The 18,163-nt window shown below is 45.9% G+C and overlaps 1 protein-coding gene across 4 annotated transcripts in view; it reads left to right on the top strand.

Annotated features, from left to right (window-relative positions):
- Positions 1-8,490: 8,490 nt before the first annotated feature.
- Positions 8,491-18,163, top strand: part of Sfmbt1 (Scm like with four mbt domains 1) — a 102,203-nt gene continuing 92,530 nt past the window's right edge. The window contains exon 1 of one of the 4 annotated variants that reach the window (XM_050158148.1): positions 8,491-8,601. The gene's annotated coding sequence lies outside the window, so the exon portion shown is untranslated. Of the gene's footprint in view, positions 8,602-9,084; positions 9,231-10,003; positions 10,260-18,163 lie in introns of those variants that run through there. The other 3 variants (XM_050158149.1, XM_050158147.1, XM_050158146.1) reach the window with 3 other exon arrangements.

The following is an 18,163-nucleotide window of genomic DNA, read 5'->3' as shown; positions in this document are numbered from 1 at the left end:
GGCCCCAGAAGTACACTTCATGTTGTCCCTGCCCCCAAAAGTCAATTTTGTCGCCCCAAGACTTCAGCTAAAGGTAGTCAGCTCTTCAGTCTCTGATTTATTTGAGCAATGTGGCATTATTCGGATTCATTCTTTTTGCCCTGTGAGACAGGTGCTCCTTGTCACCTCTGAAGCGCATAGCTGTCAGAGTAGGTGACCCACACTTGCTGGTTTAGTTAGCTTCCTGTTCCTGTGTCGGATATTTATGAACACAACTGTTTTGAATATTCCTGTCTAAATCCGTGTGTGCAGATGCACAATTATTTTTGGATTTATATGTTGTGTGTACATGAATAAATGCATGTTCCCATGTGTGTGTATGCATATAAGTGCATGTGTTTACATGTAGAACAGAGGTTGACATCCAGGGTCTTCCTTGATTGTTCCCTACCTTATATTTTGAGTCAGAGCTTGCTGATTCAGCTAATCTAGCTGGTCATCTTGCTTCTGGAATCTCATCTCTGCCTCCCAAACTCTGGGCTGACATACTTTGGGTGCTGGGAATCTGTATTCTGGTCTTCATGTTTTGTGACAAGCACTTTGCCCACGGACCCATCTCAGGGCTCCTTTAAAATAGTATTTTTATTGATTTTTTAAGAATTTAATATATGTACAAATATTTTGTTATTGTTTTGAGACAAAATCTCTCATTTTAGTCCTGGAACTCACTTTGTAGACCAGGCTGGTCTGGAACTCACAGATATCTACCTACTTCTGCCTCCCGTGTGCCACCATGCCCAGTTATATACAAAGTGTTTTGATCAGAACTATTTTCTTCCCCCGTCTAACTCCTCCAGGATCACTATCCATTACATGTTCTCCTCAAGTTCATGTTCTCTCATGTTTAACCCGCAGTCCACCTACTGCTGCCCATATGCCTGAGAATGTCAGAGCATTCGCAAAGACAAATAACCCTCCTCCAGCAGTCCTAGCCCCTCCCCCAGCATCCCTAACCCCTCCCCCAGCAGTCCTAGCCCTTCTCCCTGCAGTGATAACCCTCCCCCAGGAGTCACAGCCCCTCCCCCAGCAGTCCTGGCCCTCCCCGACAGTCATAGCCCTCCCCTAGCAGTCCCTAACCTGGGGTGGGGCTTTGTGAGGTCTTCCCCTAACCAAGCCGGAATTTTGGCTGGTTTGATGTTGTGTAGGTCTAAGCAAGGAAGCTTCCTGAGCACAATGGCCATGACAGGGACAGAGAACAACATTACGTTCTCTTACCCCTTCTTCTGTGAAATTCCCTGAGTCTTGGGTGGCAGGCACGCTGATACCCAGGTCTTTATCTAGGCAAGTGCCCTAACATCAAGCCACATCCCCCATCCTTTTAAATTAAGAAAGAAAAGTTTGAATGAGGGGCTTGCTGCATTGCTCAGGTTGGCCTGGGACACAGCCATCCTGCCCAAGCCTCCAAAGCAGCTAAGATTATAGGGGCCACATCCTGCATGGTGGTGGTAGCGGTTTTTACAGGGGCTATGCCTCAGCTGGCCCTCAGGAAAACAGTGTGTGGATGAAATGCACGTGTTCTGTTGGTTATAGATTACACCTGAAAACAAAGGCGTGTGTGTGGTGACCATGGATGGAGGTTGAGGAAAAAAGCACAGGGGCCACATTCGGCATAAGGGCCACCAGTCCGTGTCATCTGTACCAGTCACCATACGTATTTCTCATGCTACTTAATCCGAATAATATCCACAAACAATAAACTCACTCCATGTGTGTGTGTAAGGGGTATCTGTGGGCGCACATGTGTGCACGTGTTAGCATATGCACTTGTATATAGGGGACAGAGCACATCTGGTGCTGTTCCCGCAGTGCCATCCTCCTGGTTTTGTTTTATTTAATTAATTGATAAATGTATTTTTATTACCGTGTATGAACAGGACACATGAGGGATGTATATGTGCAGAGATCGGAGAATAATTCCGTGGGGCTCCCCTTCCCACCTTTCTGTTTTCCTGGGACTCGAGCTGGTGTTTCCAGGCTTGTCTGGTTAGCCCTTCCATGCTCTGAGCCCTCTCAGCAGCCTAGACCGCAGCACACAGGCTGAGCCCAGTGGTCTCCGTCTCCACATCTCCAGCACTGGGATTACAGGTACAAGCTGCCATTGTCCTTGCTTTTTTATGTGGGATCTGGGTATGAAAGTCAGGTACTTGGGAGTTTACCAATTGAGTTATATCCCAGTTCCCTCATCTCGTTAGCTTTACTTAGAACTGAAGGCCAGTGTGGGCTACAATGACCTCCTGGAGAGAGAGAGAGAGAGAGAGAGAGAGAGAGAGAGAGAGAGAGAGAGAGAGAGAGAATAAAAAAGATCAATGAGAAAGTCATGGGAAAATTGTGATTATGAATTCTCTCTCCCTTCCCAAATACAAAGAGAAGGATGTGGGTATAAAGTGGGTACTCACTGGGCTTGTGGTACTTAAGAATAGAAAATGGGATTTGGGCCAGGCAGTGGTGGTGCACGCCTTTAATCCCAGCACTCGGGTGGCAGAGGGAGGCAGATCTCTGTGAGTTCGAGGCCAGCCTGGTCTGCAGAGCAAGTTCCAGGACAGGTTCCAAAGCTACACAGAGAAACACAAAAACAAACAAACAAACAAAAAACAAACAAAAAAAAACAAGAAAAAGAAAATGGGATTTGGGAATTGTGCCTACGCTCCAAGGTAACTGACTGGGGATGAAGCAAGCCAAAAATCCTTTAGGAAGAAGACAAGAGAGAAGTGGGGCCAAGTCAGTTTTTCCTTTCAGCTCATGTGTCTTTCCCTCCCCCTTCCACTTTCTCTTTTTCCCCTCCCCTATCTTTCCTTTCCCCTTGTCTTCTATCTGCCTCCCACCCCACCCCACTACAGCTCCAACTCCAGTGTTAGGAATGAAACCCAAAGTCCTTTATTGATTGTTTTGTTTTTGGAGACAGGGTTTCTTTTTTCTTTTTCTTTTTTTCTTTTTTGGATTTTCGAGACAGGGTTTCTCAGTAGCTTTTGGTTCCTGTCCTGGAACTAGCTCTTGTAGGCTAGGCTGGCCTTGAACTCACAGAGATCCGCCTGCCTCTGCCTCCCGAGTGCTGGGATTAAAGGCGAGCGACACCACCCCCCCTCCCCCCCACCCCCGCCAGGGTTTCTCTGGTAGCCCTAGCTGTCCTGAAACTCACACTGTAGACCAGACTGTCCTCAAACTCACAGAGGTCCGTCGGCCTCTGTGTCCCAAGTCCTGGGATTAAAGGTGTGTGTCACCTCTCTAGGGTAAAAGGGCCAGTAAAAGAAATACACCCTGACCCTGAGACCAGAGCCAATTCACTGCCCCTAAAAAAGGGCCCCTGAAAGAAATATGCTTTAGCGCTGAAATCAGAGCCTAAGAAACACATGGTGCCCCTGACCAAGGTAGCACAAAACCCAACCAATCCCTGAGCACAAAATCCAGACAATCTCTAAATTTGTTCTAGCTCAGGGATTGAAATCCAGCCAATTCCCACCCTCAAATCGTCACCCTGGAAAAAAAAAAAAAAACCAACCAACCAAACAAAAAACCGCTGATCCTAAGAAACACTATATAGGCCCTGTACCTGCTCAGTTTGGGGCTGTCATTTTCTACCCCAGCAGAGGTGGTGGAGTGGTCAGAGAAGTAACAACTTCACCCTGAGCAGGGGCAAAGCTGCTGCATCTCTGCAGGGACATCTCCTTAGCAGCGCAGAGTACCAGAATTGCTAGTTCCAGCAGGGAAACCATCCCCCCTGGGAACAGGCCTGCCTTCCAACTTTTCCCTTCAGAGTTGTAACACTTATAACCACCATCCGGTCAAAATGCAGAGCTTTGAGTATGCTGGAAAATCTACTATGGACGTATGTCCTCAGTCCCCTCAAGCCAATTATTTAATTCTGATGCAATTTACAGTTTGCAGAGTGCGTTCTTGGATTCTCAAGACTTGGCAAAGTAGGAGGTTTCATCCCTGGTTACAGAGATGAGGAAACTGATCTTCCACAAAGAGAGTTCCACAGAAGGTCTGAGAAAAACTGACTAAATCCGAACTCGACCCCACGCTGTCGTCTACCCCTGAACCTATTACTTTCTCTTCTACATGGTGCAGACAATGGTGGTGGTAATACATTGGCAGGTGCCAAAACAAGGTTATGGAGCAGGGTAGGGGTCAGAGGTCATTTAGCAATGGCCTGTGACTTCCAGGTCAGCAGACTATCCAAGCCATCAGCAGAGAGCGTCATGCAGTAAGTGGGACTTTTTGGTAACAGTCACATGCTCACTTGGGTGACTGGCTGTGGGGAATCACTATGTGACCTGCCTTTCTTGGGGTGTCTGTAGGGAGCAGACTGGCAGTAACAGTGGTGAGCCACCGGCTATCGACAGCAGATCCTAGCAGGTTGGGAAGAATCTGATGAATCAGGGATGCTTTTCTGTTCCCTGGGTCCAGACCTCACATTCTCACTTGGTACCAAGTCCCAAGTTGATGTCTACCACCTGTGAGTAGGCGTGGCTTTGGGAAGAGAGGTTTGCTTACGGGAAAAGATCTAGACCCTTGGCCACTGAGGGCACGGTAAGTGGCAGATTGTCAAGGTTCCTCAGGTGAATGCCAGCCTCTGCGTCTCTCTTTTTTTTTTTTTTTTTTTTTCCCTGTGTAGCCCTGACTTTTCTGAGATTCTCTCTGTAGTTGGAGATCCAACTGCATCTGCCTCATGAGTGCTGGGAATAAAGGTGTGTGCCATCACTGCCAGACACCCGCCTCTGTTCTTAAGTGCTGCCATCTGATAGGCTAGTTGTTGTATCTACTGTCCCCTCTCCTGGCTCAGGCTCAATGATGAGTCAAGCAGGTCCCTTCTCTTAGGGGACTGTTGTCTTTGTCTGAGGTCAGAGAAAGAGAGGTATAGACTGTCAATGGAACTAGCAGAGAGGAAGAGAAGGAAGGCAGAAGGGAGGGAGGGAGGAGGGAGGGGGGAAGCCTGACTCACTCGCATATTTAGATGGAGTAATCAGAGGCCTAAGGAATTACTTACCTCATTAAAGTGGTACTGGAACAATGAGATGATGGTAACTATGGGAAGGTGAATACAGGAGGCAGGATGGAGTGTGCCAGGCGGTGCCCTGTGGCAGGAAGGGTTGTGCCATACTTACAGGAGGGAAAGGAAACTGCTGCAGCTAAAACACTGTCTCTGGTGATCAAGTTGGCAAACACCGGTGCAGCTGATTAAGTGGGCGAGTGGGACGCAGTGGAAGAAGGAACGGGGCCAATCCCACAGCAGCTCCAAGTGAAGCTCTCTGAATTGTACAAAGTACACCCGGAAACCTTGGAGGACCTTCATGGGGGGGGGTATTATGACCATAAATCAGGCTGCCATGTTACCCAGTCTTCATGTGCCTCTTCAATCAGCCACCCCAATCCAAGTTTCCCAGTGGCAGAGGATCTGGGGCTGCTGAGACGGGTTCGGTAGGTTAGGGTGCTGTAGCTGCCAAGCTTGCTGATCTGAATTCAAGCCTCGAAATCTACATGACTGAAGGAGGGAACCAGCTCCCTAGCTTGTCCTCTGACCTCCATATGGTGCCAAGGCACACACCCACACTTGTACCCCTCCCCCCCAGTAAGTGAACACATAGTTTTAAAAGGGTTGAGGAACTGGCAGCCCTTGTGGCCTAACTTTGTCTCTCCTTGCGGATGACCTGAAATCTCCTAGTTTGTTCTAGGGAAAACACCCATGACCTTTCTGGAGGGACCTTGGAAGGGGTATGTACCCACATTCACACAGATGCAACAAAAGACAAGTGTTCAGATGGAAATTTCAGCAGTTCCTGTCGCCCTTGCCCTTCTTCATTAGGGGTCACCAGGTGAGCAGTGGAGAAATACTGGAGGCAACAAGGGACTTGGCTTCTGAGGATTTGAATACACTAAAAGTCTAAGTAGGTCCTGGTTAGAAAAATGAAATGTTGCCGGGCAGTGGTGGCGCACGCCTTTAATCTCAGCACTTGGGAGGCAGAGGCAGGCGGATCTCTGTGAGTTCGAGATTCTGGTCTACAAGAGCTAGTTCCAGGACAGCTAGAGATACACAGAGAAACCCTGTCTCCAAAAACAAAAACAAACAAAGAAGTTCCTAGATTAATGTAACTCCATGTCAGTTGCAACTGTGTGTGTGTCTGTGTGTATGTATGGAGACAGGGCCTCTCTATGTAGCTGACTGATCTGGAACTTGCTATATAGACCAGCCTGGCTTTGAATTAACAGAGATCTTCCTGTCTGTGCCTCCTGAGTTCTAGGATTAAAGGTCTATGCCATCGGGATTGGACTACTTTTCTGGAGCTTCCCAGGTGCTGGGCCTACAGGCCACAGAGCATCACTCCCAGCTCCGACCTTAGTATTGATACCTTTAGCTATCATCATCATCATCATCAGTGTTAGAGTACAGAGAAATGGGTTTCATTGTTACATTTTCATACATATACTTCTCTGGAACAGAAAACATGATTGCCAGCAGTAGCCAACATTAAGGATTTACTGAGTGCCAACCAGTGAGCTTGTGAGGTTGTGTTACTTGATCCCGATTTACAGACCCAAACTGTAAGGCCTGGGGCAATAACTTGCCAAGGTCACAGGGTTGCACAGTGTTGAACCTGGTTTATCCTCCAAGCCCATGTTTTTTCTTTTTTAGATTTATTTTACTTGTAATTATGTGTCTCTATGTGGGCACGGGTGTGAGTGCTGAGGACTGGATAACCTGGCGCTCAAGCACAGGCAGCTGTGAACTCCATATGGGTGCTGGGAACTGAACTGTGGGTCCCCTGCCCCAAGGGCAATATGCACGTTAACTGTGAGCCACCTCTCAGGCCCTCACAAGCAATGCCCTTATCTGATTACCCTAGAATGTGTACGGGTATGTAAACCAGTGCTATTCAAGAAGAACTGACCCCTGTCAGATGTAAAAACTTATTTCAAAGAACCAATATTTATAACTATACAGTATTTACTGAAACCAAGGTGTATGGGAGGAAATGGAGGATTTTGAAATACACAAGCTGAAAGCAAAAGTATAGCAAACAAGTAGGTTTTGCTAAGCAAAGAACAAGATGATAATTATTTAATAAATGGAGACTGCACAAACAATAACCATTGTGATAGAGATGAATTAAACCCACATTTTACTCCCACATACAGCAAAAATAAAATTGGACAGGTGATCATAAAATAACAAAATATTCACATAAATTATACAAGCTAGCAGGTGGGTTACATAAAAGCTCACTGTTAGCATCCAAACAACAACAACCAGAGGACTAGAATGACAAATGAACTGTAAACTAAAACGAAAAGGAACATCAGGCTGGGCAATATTTGCATCAAAAACAAAAGCAAAACATCTTTAACAGAAAAAAAAAAGCCTTGTGTAAAGTTAGGAGAGATTCAGCTCCCCAAGACAATGGATATGAACCACAGGTCATTCACAGAAGGGGAAATAGAGAGCAAATGGGGACATTTTGAGTGTTTAGTTATCCAAGAAATGTCAAATAAGGTAATCTTGATAGCTGAAGATTATTAATATAGGCATTATTAATGTAGGGGAGAAAAGATGTCGCTCAGTGTTTAGAAACATGCATTAAATTCCTTATGCTGTTCCTGGCTGATGAGAACCAGTGGGGCAATGCAGGGCCATTCACAGCTTCCCACCTGAAAACTTCCCCACTCCTAGAAATTAATCCCCACGTGTAGAATTCAAGGATATGCAAGCAGATAACCGCAACGAAATAAAACACAAAAAATGTAGGAACTGCGTACCTTAAAAATGATCATGCAAGCAAAACATGTTAGTGAAAGTAGAAAATAAAAGAATGTGTGCTTGCAAGCATGCAGAAGTATCTATGCAGAAGGTTTTGTTTGGGAACATCCAATTGTGTAGAAACAGATATTCTTTTTACATTCTTTTCTTGTTACCTTGTCTTTTCAGTGGTACTTATAAAAAAAATCATCTGGGTTTTGTAATGTGGGTATTTCCTAAGGTGGCCAAAACCAGAATGATGCCTAGTGTAAAGCTCCTAAGACATTGTGTGTGGGGTGCGTGTCTGTGTGGGCGCTTCTTCGCTCAGAGGCAGGAGCCCTGACTGACCATCTAGGGCTGGAGAGTCTGGTCTCATTGGCACTCCCGGGTCCTAGAGTGCTGGGTTGGAACTTTCTGGAGCAGGTGTGTGTGCGTCCTACTGACACCAGTGCTTGCTGAGGAAGGGTTGAGTCGCCGAACCGGACTGCCCGTGGGCACCTCCGGATTCGAGACTGATCTCTGGAGATCTTAGGTCACCCTGTGCCTCCTGAGCAAGCCTGGACATCAGGTAAGCCGAGGTGCTCGAGTCGCATTTGGTAGAGCTAAGTAAGGTCTCAGAGGGACACGCGGGATTCCCGATGTGGCCCGGGCGGCGGACGCAGACCTTTCGGCAGCGGCACGTGCCCATTGGGGACCTGCTGAGCCGCTGCCTCTCTGCTAATGCCATCTTGCTCGAGGTGGTCACGTGCGGGCTACAGTGGCGCGCTTCGCCCGGGATGGACGGATCAGGGACTTTGGGTCCCGCCGAGCCGCTCTGCCCAGAAGCCAAGGTGAGGTCTTTCTCTCCTAAAAACCAAGCAGGGGCCAGGACGCGCCTCTGCATCCCGAGAGCTCGGCTCCCGACCGCGCTCAGTTCACGGCGCCGTCGGGGATCAGAGGCCCACGGCGCACCGCCCCGGCCTCGCGGGCGTCCTCGGCGACGTGCCGGCTGGGGACGCGACCAGAGCAATGGACCCAGGCCCGCGGACGCCTCCTCTCCTGTGCAGCTCCAGCCCCGCGAACAGGCGGCGGCGGCAGCGGGGAGGTCGGGCCGTGAGCGCCCCAAGCGCGAGGCGAGGGGAGCGGGTCGCCCGGAGGACCGCGGAGCTGGGGGGAGTGGGTGGGGGGCGCGGGCGCATGCGCCCTGCGTCCGTGCCATATTGGAATGAGTCGGAGCGCGGAGCGGCGCCGCCGCCTCCGCCGGAGCGCGGGTGCAGGGGGGCGGGGAGAGCTGCCGGCCGCCCCGCTCTGCCGGGCCCAGCAGGAAGGAGGGCGCGAGCAGGCGGGCGCGGGCGGCGCGAGCGGAAAAGGCGCCCCGCGCGGGCGAGCGCAAAGAAAAAAAAAAAGGAAAGAAAGAAAACGAGCGAGCGAGCCAGAGGGGAGGGAGAGCGAGCGAGCGCGCGCGCGAAAACTCCGTCAGGTAAAAAAGCGGCGCGACCGGCTGGGCCTTCCCGCGCGGGCGGCGGCCTGAGGGGCGGTGCGGCTCTGTCCCGGAGAGGCCGAGCAACTTTGCCAGCGGGAACCGCCGGGACCCGGCGGGGGGCGGCCGCGCGGCTGGAGGCGCCAACGGGCGGCGGCGGCGCGTGGGGCGGGGGTACGGCGGGGGGTAACGCGGCGCCAGCGCGCGGCCTGGCGCGGCCCCGAGGTTCGGCGCGCCGGCCGCCGGGGCTACGGGGACGCGCCCGGGCACCTCGCGGCCGCGGCGGAGGCTGGTGGCCCGGGGCGAGTGGACCGGCGAGCGGCGCGCGTCGGCACACAGCTGGGCGCGGGAGGCCGAAGTGGCCGGGTGGCAGCAGCGGGCGCCCAAGTTGCGGGCTCCGGTTCCCCCCCGCCCCCAGCTCCCCATCGAGCTCCCTCCCGCCGAGCCCCCGCGGACCCGCCCCCCCCCCCCGGGCTCGCTCCGGGCGGGGCGCGAACCCGCAGCCCGCGCTGCCGCTCAACTTCGCTGGGCCCAGGCAGCAGCCGCGCGGTGGCCGAGCGGCTTTGCCTCCGCCGCAACCGGTGGCTCCGGCCTCCCCGGCGCTGCGGATCGAGAGGCGCCGCCGCCCGACCCCCCGCGCGGACCCGTGGTCAGCGTCCCGAGGCCGCTCGGCAGGTCCATGACCGTTTCGATTTCTGTTCCCGAGTCTTGTTTTGTTCGCCGTAAAGACGACTGGAGGGACGAGCCGAGCGTCCTGCGAAGCAAGGCCTGCTCTTTGCGGAGCAGAAAAGCCTTGTGAGACGAGAAATAAATTCCCGCGGAAAGGATGGACGTCGTGTTAAGTTTTTCCCAAGACGCCAGCTGTTCGCGTGGGGTCTCGCACTAAGCTGTCAAGCCCAGGTCACCCCTAGAGCTTTCTGTGCGCCCAGAGTGGGCTGGGACGCTTCTGTCTCCAGTAGGGCTTTTTTACTTGGTGGGAGCTCTTCCTCGCGGGTCACTCAAAGCCATTAATGACCACAGTGGTGTCTGGTGAGTCCTGTATTCATCAAAAGGATTTGAAGGAAGTAAGATGCATTTTGTCAATATCTGCGTATGTCCTCTCCCGAATCACGATTTTTAAGATGTCATGCTTAACTTTATTTCATCTGAAGCAAAATGCCTGAGCATGTAACTGTTGGCTTGTCAGCTGTCTTGATAGGATGGAAGATGAATGTGTTTTCATAAATCCATATTGGGGCCTGTTAACTTGTGGCAGATGTTGAGCGCTTCTAGGCCACAGGTAGATTCAGAGTTCAGATTTGTTTGCAACGTCACGAACATAGCGGCTAGTTGGAGCTAGAGGGGAAACGGTTGTGTTATTACATTGTTGACAAGCTACCTTATCTTGGGGTAGGTTTCTACCCAGTGGAGATTTGATTTTCCTTGTTTGCAAAAGTAGGATAAGTAGATCACCCTTCTTTTGGTTCTAAGATTTGGAGAATTCTTAAAATGGGATTTAAGCGTTTCGAAAGCCCTTACGATATGTCTTTATAAAAGTAGATTGGAAAAGCCATCTTATTAGCTATAGCCAGGATAATTTTGTGAATTTTATTTGGACATAGGCATTTAGAGATGGCCTTTCAATCCACTTAAGAAATTAATTAGCTTTTTGGGGCTGGATTGCTCAGCGGTTAAGACCACTCACTAACTGTTCTTCCGGAGGACCCGAGTTCAATTCCCAGCACCCACGTGGCTCACAACTGTCTGGAGCTCCAGTTCTAGGGAGCTACACCCTCACACAGACATACATGCAGGCAAAACACTAATGCACATAAATAAAAATTTTAAAGTGTTTTAAAAATAAGAAATTGCCTGTTAATAGTGAAGTCCTAAGAGGACAATGCAGCTTTGTTTTGCTTACGTATATCCTGATGGCCACATACACATTAATAAATGGAAGGTTTTCAGCCCTCACCCCCAAAGGGTTTCCTGGAATTAAGTAAACTCCTGCCCCTTCCCCAAGACACCCACCATTCTTACTTCTATCCCAGCCAGTGAATTTCCCCTCATAGCAGGATCTCTTAGAATGTGAAAGGGGTGGTATTAATAACTGAAGAATAGCAGGTATGTGACCTCCGTGTTGTGGGCGGTTTAGTTAGGATGCTGTGTTTTTGTAATGCTGTAGGCCTTGTCAGTATCTACAGTGTCTAAGTATTCCGACCTTTGATCTTTGTGGTCTGAAGGACATTTTAGCTGAGTAGGATTTGGTGTGTTTGAATTGGGTTTCTGGGAGTTTTTATGTTCACAGTTGAAGTTACATTATTATATCACTGCCCATTTGGGGATACAGATATATCTGTAGAGAGTAGGTTTGAAGGAAAAACCGTGGATTTCCCCAACAAGTTAGAGTTTAAGGTGTCAATTAGTAGGTGAGTTAATTCCTTAAAGCATAGAATTTGCAAAGAAAATTGAATGAAAATTGATTTTTTTAAAGTCCAGTGAATTAATAATATGGGTATAAAGCTTTAACAACCTTCTAAATGACAGCAGTTAACTTGATTTATGCATGGAGGATGTACACCTGGTTTATCAAATCATTAAAAGTCCAACAGTAAAAGCAAGAAAAAACATAAATAAAAATATGTCGGTGCAGTTTTTTTTAGTTCCTTTGATTAAAGCTATTTTTTATAACCCTATGCAAAAGGTTGAAATTTAGATAAGTGCTGCAATAATTTGCCTATATCTCCCAAATATCTTTTAATATATCTTTGTGCCCTTTGTTTCTACTGCTACAGGAGGCAACTTAGGTTCTAAGTGAATGCTTATCTTGTTAGTGCCCTGCAAAGGCCTGCGTTGTGCCCTCCCCCCATCTGTGTGATAGAAAGTGGGAGTGGTTTACTGCCCTGTTAGAGATATATGTTGACTACTCCACAAAGTTCAAAGGGGTGTGTGTGTGTGTGTGTATGTGTATGAGAGAGAGGGAGGGATGGAGAAAGGGAGAGAGAGAAATGGCTTCTCTCTAAATAATTCCCTGTCTAATCAGCTAGTTGATGGACCAGCAACTGATTTGAATTTGGTCATTTAACTCAAAGTGTATAGCTCATGAACTAATAGAGTACCTGATGATTTAGCCATCATTAATGAACTCATTGATTTTTATTTTTTTGAAATCTTGGCTTTTCTTTGTGAAAACTGAATCTTTGGGTTGCAATTGAAGGAATAGATAAGAAACAGAAAATACAAAAGGGTGTTTCTTCTCTTAAATGTTTGTTTCTTTGGGAACCATGGTTTTCCCCTTTATGTGCTCACAAGTATACAGAGATTTTAAATAAACAGATGAAAAACAGTGCTTTGCCAACAGGGCATGGTGAGATAGGCCTACAGTCCCAGCATTTGGGGAGCAGAAGGGTTAAAACTTCAAAGTTATCCTCTGCTACTCAGTGAGTTTTAGGCCATTATGGACTACTTAAAACCCTGTCTCAAAACACCAAACCGAACCATGTACTAAATAAACCAAACAGCCACCGAAGTGCAAAAGTCTTTGCCTGCCCGCACATTTGTAGGGTGACCTTTGCTTTCATGGTGGTAACTAGACAAGCTCTGCCTTAGAAGTGTGGTGTAGTAGCAGATGTCATTTGACTTTAATAGCTGTAGAAAAGATGGATGAACCAAACTTCATTGACCTTTTATAATGGCCTTATGTTATATTCACATGAAGTGACAAGTACAGACTATTATTTATAAAGGCTTTTCTGAATGCTAAATATTGTTATGTTAAACATTTCCATTTTAAAAATGTAAACAGACTTTATGGCATTATTTGACCCATAACATTTTATAACAATTTCAGTGAAATTTAGAAAGGTACATGGTAGAGTGTTTTCTCTTAGGGAGCTCCAATTTTTTCCAACTTGTGTGTTTTGTGTTTGCAGACAGCTTTTTCTATGTGCATAGTTGTTAGATTGGTTAAAGTGTCTGGGGATCGTGGTTTCCCAGGAGGCTTTGAGCCATTAGACTTCAGGGAGTGGGCTTTGTTAGGCTGCTGCCGTTCTTCAGGTGATGCTAGCCCCACTGGAAATGGTTAAAAATAGAAAGGATGTAGTTAGGTTGCTGGAAATCAATGTTTAAAGTTTTCAAAAGTGAGAGTAAGGATAGGAATAAAAACAAGTTATTAAAAGAAAACAAATGTAGATTTTACTGCAGAAGTTTTCTACACGCCTTTAAATCCCAGTGCTTGGGAGGCAGAGGCAGGTGGATCTCTGTCTTTAAATCCCAGTGCTTGGGAGGCAGAGGCAGGTGGATCTCTGTGAGTTCAAAGCCAGCCTGGTCTACAGAGTGAGTTTCAGGACAGCAACCAGGACTGTTACACAGAGAAACCCTGTCTTTAAAAAAAAAAAAGAAAAGAAAAAAAAAGAAGAAGAAGAAGTGGACCAAGAGTGGTGGAATGGGCCTGTTCTATGTAGGTTCTGTGTGTGGTACTGAAGAGCGACAACCCCAGCACTCGGGGCAGAGGCAGGTGGATCTCTAAGTTCGATACCAGCCTGGTCTACAGAGTGACCAGGACAGGCAGGGCTGTGTTGTAATATGAGTGTCGGGGCTGCTTCCCCAGCACCCTGGCCGCCTGCTAGCTTATGCCCCGAAATAATTAAACAGACACTGTATTCTTTTAAACACTGCCTGGCCCATTATATCCAGCCTCTTCTTGGCTAACTCGCGCACCAGGACTAGCCCATTTCTAATAATGTGTGTAAGCACCCCAAGGTGTGCTTACCGGGAAGATTCTAGCCTACGTCCATCCTGAGCTTCATCGCATGTGTCTTCCCGGGAGAGAAGAGCATGGTTTCTCTGAGCTCACTTCCTCTTCCTCCCAGCATTCTGTTCTGTTTACTTCTCCCACCTATGTTTTAACCTATCAGGGCCAAGCAGTTTCTTTATTGCTTAACCAATGAAATCAACAGATTGATATGACACTCCCACATCATGCATGCTACAATATCAATTTGCTAGACAAGCAGAATTCACTAATGCAATAGTGGCCCAATTGCTATAGGGGCCACTAATTGCTTTCTACCTGGAATTGAGATGTGCTCTAAAGAAGGGAATTCATATATTATATTCAGATACTATAATTTCACGTTCTATATTCAGGTACTATAAGTTTATGTACTATATTCAGGTACTATAACTTTCCTTAAAAATTCATGACTATGGAAGTCATAGGTTCTTGAAAGGGACAACCTATTGCTGTAGTTTTGATCATGATTCTTGAAAAATTATTTATTAATTTATTTGAAAATTTCATGCATATATACAATGTATTATTATCTTTCCATTCCTACTGTTCCCNTGAGCTCACTTCCTCTTCCTCCCAGCATTCTGTTCTGTTTACTTCTCCCACCTATGTTTTAACCTATCAGGGCCAAGCAGTTTCTTTATTGCTTAATCAGTGAAATCAACAGATTGATATATGACACTCCCACATCAGGGCTGTTTACACAGAGAAACCCTGTTTCAAGAAACAAACGAAGGGCTGGAGAGATGACTCAGTGGTTAAGAGCATTGGCTGCTCTTCCAGGGGACCTGGGTTCAATTCCCAGCACCCACATGGCAGCTCACAACTGTCTGTAACTCAAGTTCCAGTGGATCTGACTCCAGTACAAAAACTTCGCTGGTCAAACACCACTGTATATAAAAATTAAAAAGAAAACCAAAAAACGTTTCTTTTTATAAAGGTTTTCACTTATTTTTGTATGATTGTGGGCATGGCATGTTTGTTCACTTGTTCCATTTTGGGTTTTTGTTTTTAAATGTGTTTATCTGATTCTACATGAATGAGTGTTTGCTTCCGTATAGGTATGTGTAGCACTGGCCTAGTGCCTGTGAGGACAGAAGAGGGGCTGTCAGAGTCTCTGGAACTGAAGTTACAGATGTGTAACGGCGTAAGCGAATGCAGACAGATTGTCAAAATATAGACAGCTTTACTGGAGGAATAGACTTACAGAACCACCGTTCCCGCGGAGACCAGGAAAGCAGAAGCGAGCGCTGGCAGCACGCTTGCCAAATTTATAGGAAAACTTTAGCCTGAGGCAAACACGCCCCCTAAGGGGTGGGACTTATCCCTACATCTCCCCCTTTTGTCTAAATAAGACAGAACTAAACCAAATACAACTATATACAATAATAACAAATAAATATAACAAACAATATTGAGAATCAAAAGTTTTGCTAAACATTCTATCTCAAGGAGTCTAAATAATGTAGAGAGTAACTACAATTATATAATCTTCAACTCCATCAAAGATCCGAGAAGGCAATAAATATTACTTAACAAACGATCCAAATGTGTAACAATTGACAAAGACAACTGACTACCTGAGCAATCACCCAAAGTCTCGTTTGCAATGTTGAGTCAACCAACTTTGGCTAAGGCCTAACATAACTGACATACCATTATTAAAGGCAAGGAACTTTTCAAAACTATCTTACCCTGTCTTGGCAGGATATGACAGTCCTGTTGTATCCATTGATGCACGCTCTGTATCTTTGTCAGTGGTTGAGGTATGGGCTTTTCTTAACCCAAAGGCCAGTTCTGCCAAGAAGACAAGCTCCCAGTGGAGTGTCTTTGGTGCTCAACGTTCTCTCGGGAATAGAGCGGTGTTGCCAGGAGCAATTGTGTCTCACTATCACGAAACTCTGAGTTATATTAAAGGCCATATTCTACAGCTCTCCAAAGAGGTTGAAGATTATCTATCTATACTGAGTATAATCTCTATATATCTAAAGAACCTGATTAGTCTAATTACAAATGACAAACTTAGATGACTATTAATCTATATAATTCTCAATATCTATCTAACTTAAAGACTAAAACAATAAACAACTGTGCAATATATGAAGACAATGATCTTCATCTGTAAACAATGTCATTACATATCAAATGTAAACAATGTTATTACATAAATAGTATCAGAGGTAGAAATGTACATTGTGATATGGTAGATGTATCAATACAATATAAGCATATTCTTATACAAAAATAGAGGTAGGAACACTCACATTCAATATTCAATATGTCAATATACAGAAAACAGTACCAATACAATTTTCTAAAAACAGTAACTCACAAATACCAATCATCCCATCAAACCAGTTAATCCCCCCCCCTTTTTTTTTTTTCGAACATACCCCTAATTCCATAAAACATCTCCCCATCCCCTCAACCCCAAACCAACCACTAAAAGATGTCCCTAACCCTGAGGGCAAACTCTGTTGGGAGAGGGGACGTCGTCCTCTAAGATTGCTTCAAGCTGACATGGGGGCGATGTTCTCCTTAGGGGCTCCTGTGAAAGCAAATGATGGTAAAATTCCCAAATTAACCTTTGACCTAAGAAAATTATAACTAGTCCCTGAGCACTTTGAGAAGGTCCGGCCAGAGTGTTGTCAAAAATGTGCACCATTCGAAATTGTCTTGTGCAGTTGGTACCAAAAAACAGGTCTCATATTAGCGCGTAAAAAAGAGAAAAAGAAAAAAAATATTCATGACGTCATAAAAACCAGGTTGAGTTGATGTTGTGGGGCCCCATCTTCATCCTGGAAACTTCAAAAATTACTGTAGGGAAATTTGTTGCTTGTTATGGGAAATTTAAACATTAACAACAAGGACATATTCTGACATATAAAGAAAGACACAGATATGAGGAAAAGCAAAGAAAGTTTATCAAGTATATAATTATCCTCATTCTGTCCCATTTCATGGCTCCTGATCTGAGACAGAAACTCTGAGATATCTCTTATCAACAGGCTTGGAATTGAAGAGGGACTGAGCCATAGTCCAACTCCAAAACCAGCTCTACATATTTATAAAGAAGCGTTCAAAGAGAAAAAAGAAAATATATATATAATCAATACTTACTCATGTTACTGTTGAGTCTTAGTGGGTCGTAACTATTTTCCATCCATCAGTTATTAAATATTCAGGGTCCCTTAAATTCTTTGAAGATCAGTATTTTCCTGTGGAGATAAAAAAAAAAAAAAACCCTGCCCCCAACCTACCTGAATTCCTTACCATCAGTATGCTCGCCATCCTTGTGAATGAATTGTTATTTATCTTTTCCAAATGGCTTTTCTTCTTCATACCGAACCTTTATTAATTTTGACGGTATCCACAATTGTTCCTCACCTGTGGAGATAAGAGCAAAACCCCTTCCCCAACGCAGCACATCTCCTGGCTTCCATTGTGAGGTCAGCACATCCTTGAAATAAACTGGTTGATTTAGTTCAGTAGACTTTTCCATTATCCAATGTCTTTCTGCAGCCGTTGTCCCCTTCTCATTAGCGTTAAGAAAATTCAAGGTTAACAAAGCATTATGTAACCTATTTCTGGGGGTGTTTTCCACCCCTTTCTGTTTATTCAACATATCCTTTATAGTTCGATTTGATCTTTCTATGACTGCTTGACCTGTAGGATTGTATGGTATACCTGTAACATGCTTGATATTGTAATAGTCAAAAAACCGTTTCATTTTCCTAGAGGCATAAGCAGGACCATTATCTGTCTTTATTTGTGTAGGTATACCCATGATAGCCATGACTTCTAATAAATGAGTGATTACTGAATCAGCTTTTTCTGAACTTAAAGCAGTTGCCCACTGAAAGCCTGAATAAGTGTCAATGGTGTGGTGAACATACTTCAATTTGCCAAATTCTGCAAAGTGAAACACATCCATCTGCCAGATTTCATTCCTTTGGGTGCCCTTTGGATTAGCCCCTGCAGGCAGTGGCGTTTGGTTATAGAAAGAGCAAGTAGGGCATTTCTTTACAATCTCCTTAGCTTGTTGCCATGTGATAGAAAACTCTTTCTTCAAACCTTTGCTATTAACATGATGTTTTTTATGAAATTCAGAGGCTTGTAGCACACTACCAATCAATAATTGATCAATTTCTGCATTACCTTG

The sequence above is a fragment of the Alexandromys fortis genome, unplaced genomic scaffold, assembly GCF_014885135.2.
Source record: "Alexandromys fortis isolate MF-2015 unplaced genomic scaffold, M_Fortis_MF-2015_v1.1 scaffold_106, whole genome shotgun sequence".
In the NCBI taxonomy this organism is placed as follows: domain Eukaryota; kingdom Metazoa; phylum Chordata; class Mammalia; order Rodentia; family Cricetidae; genus Alexandromys; species Alexandromys fortis.
This window is presented reverse-complemented; position numbering and strand designations above follow the sequence as displayed.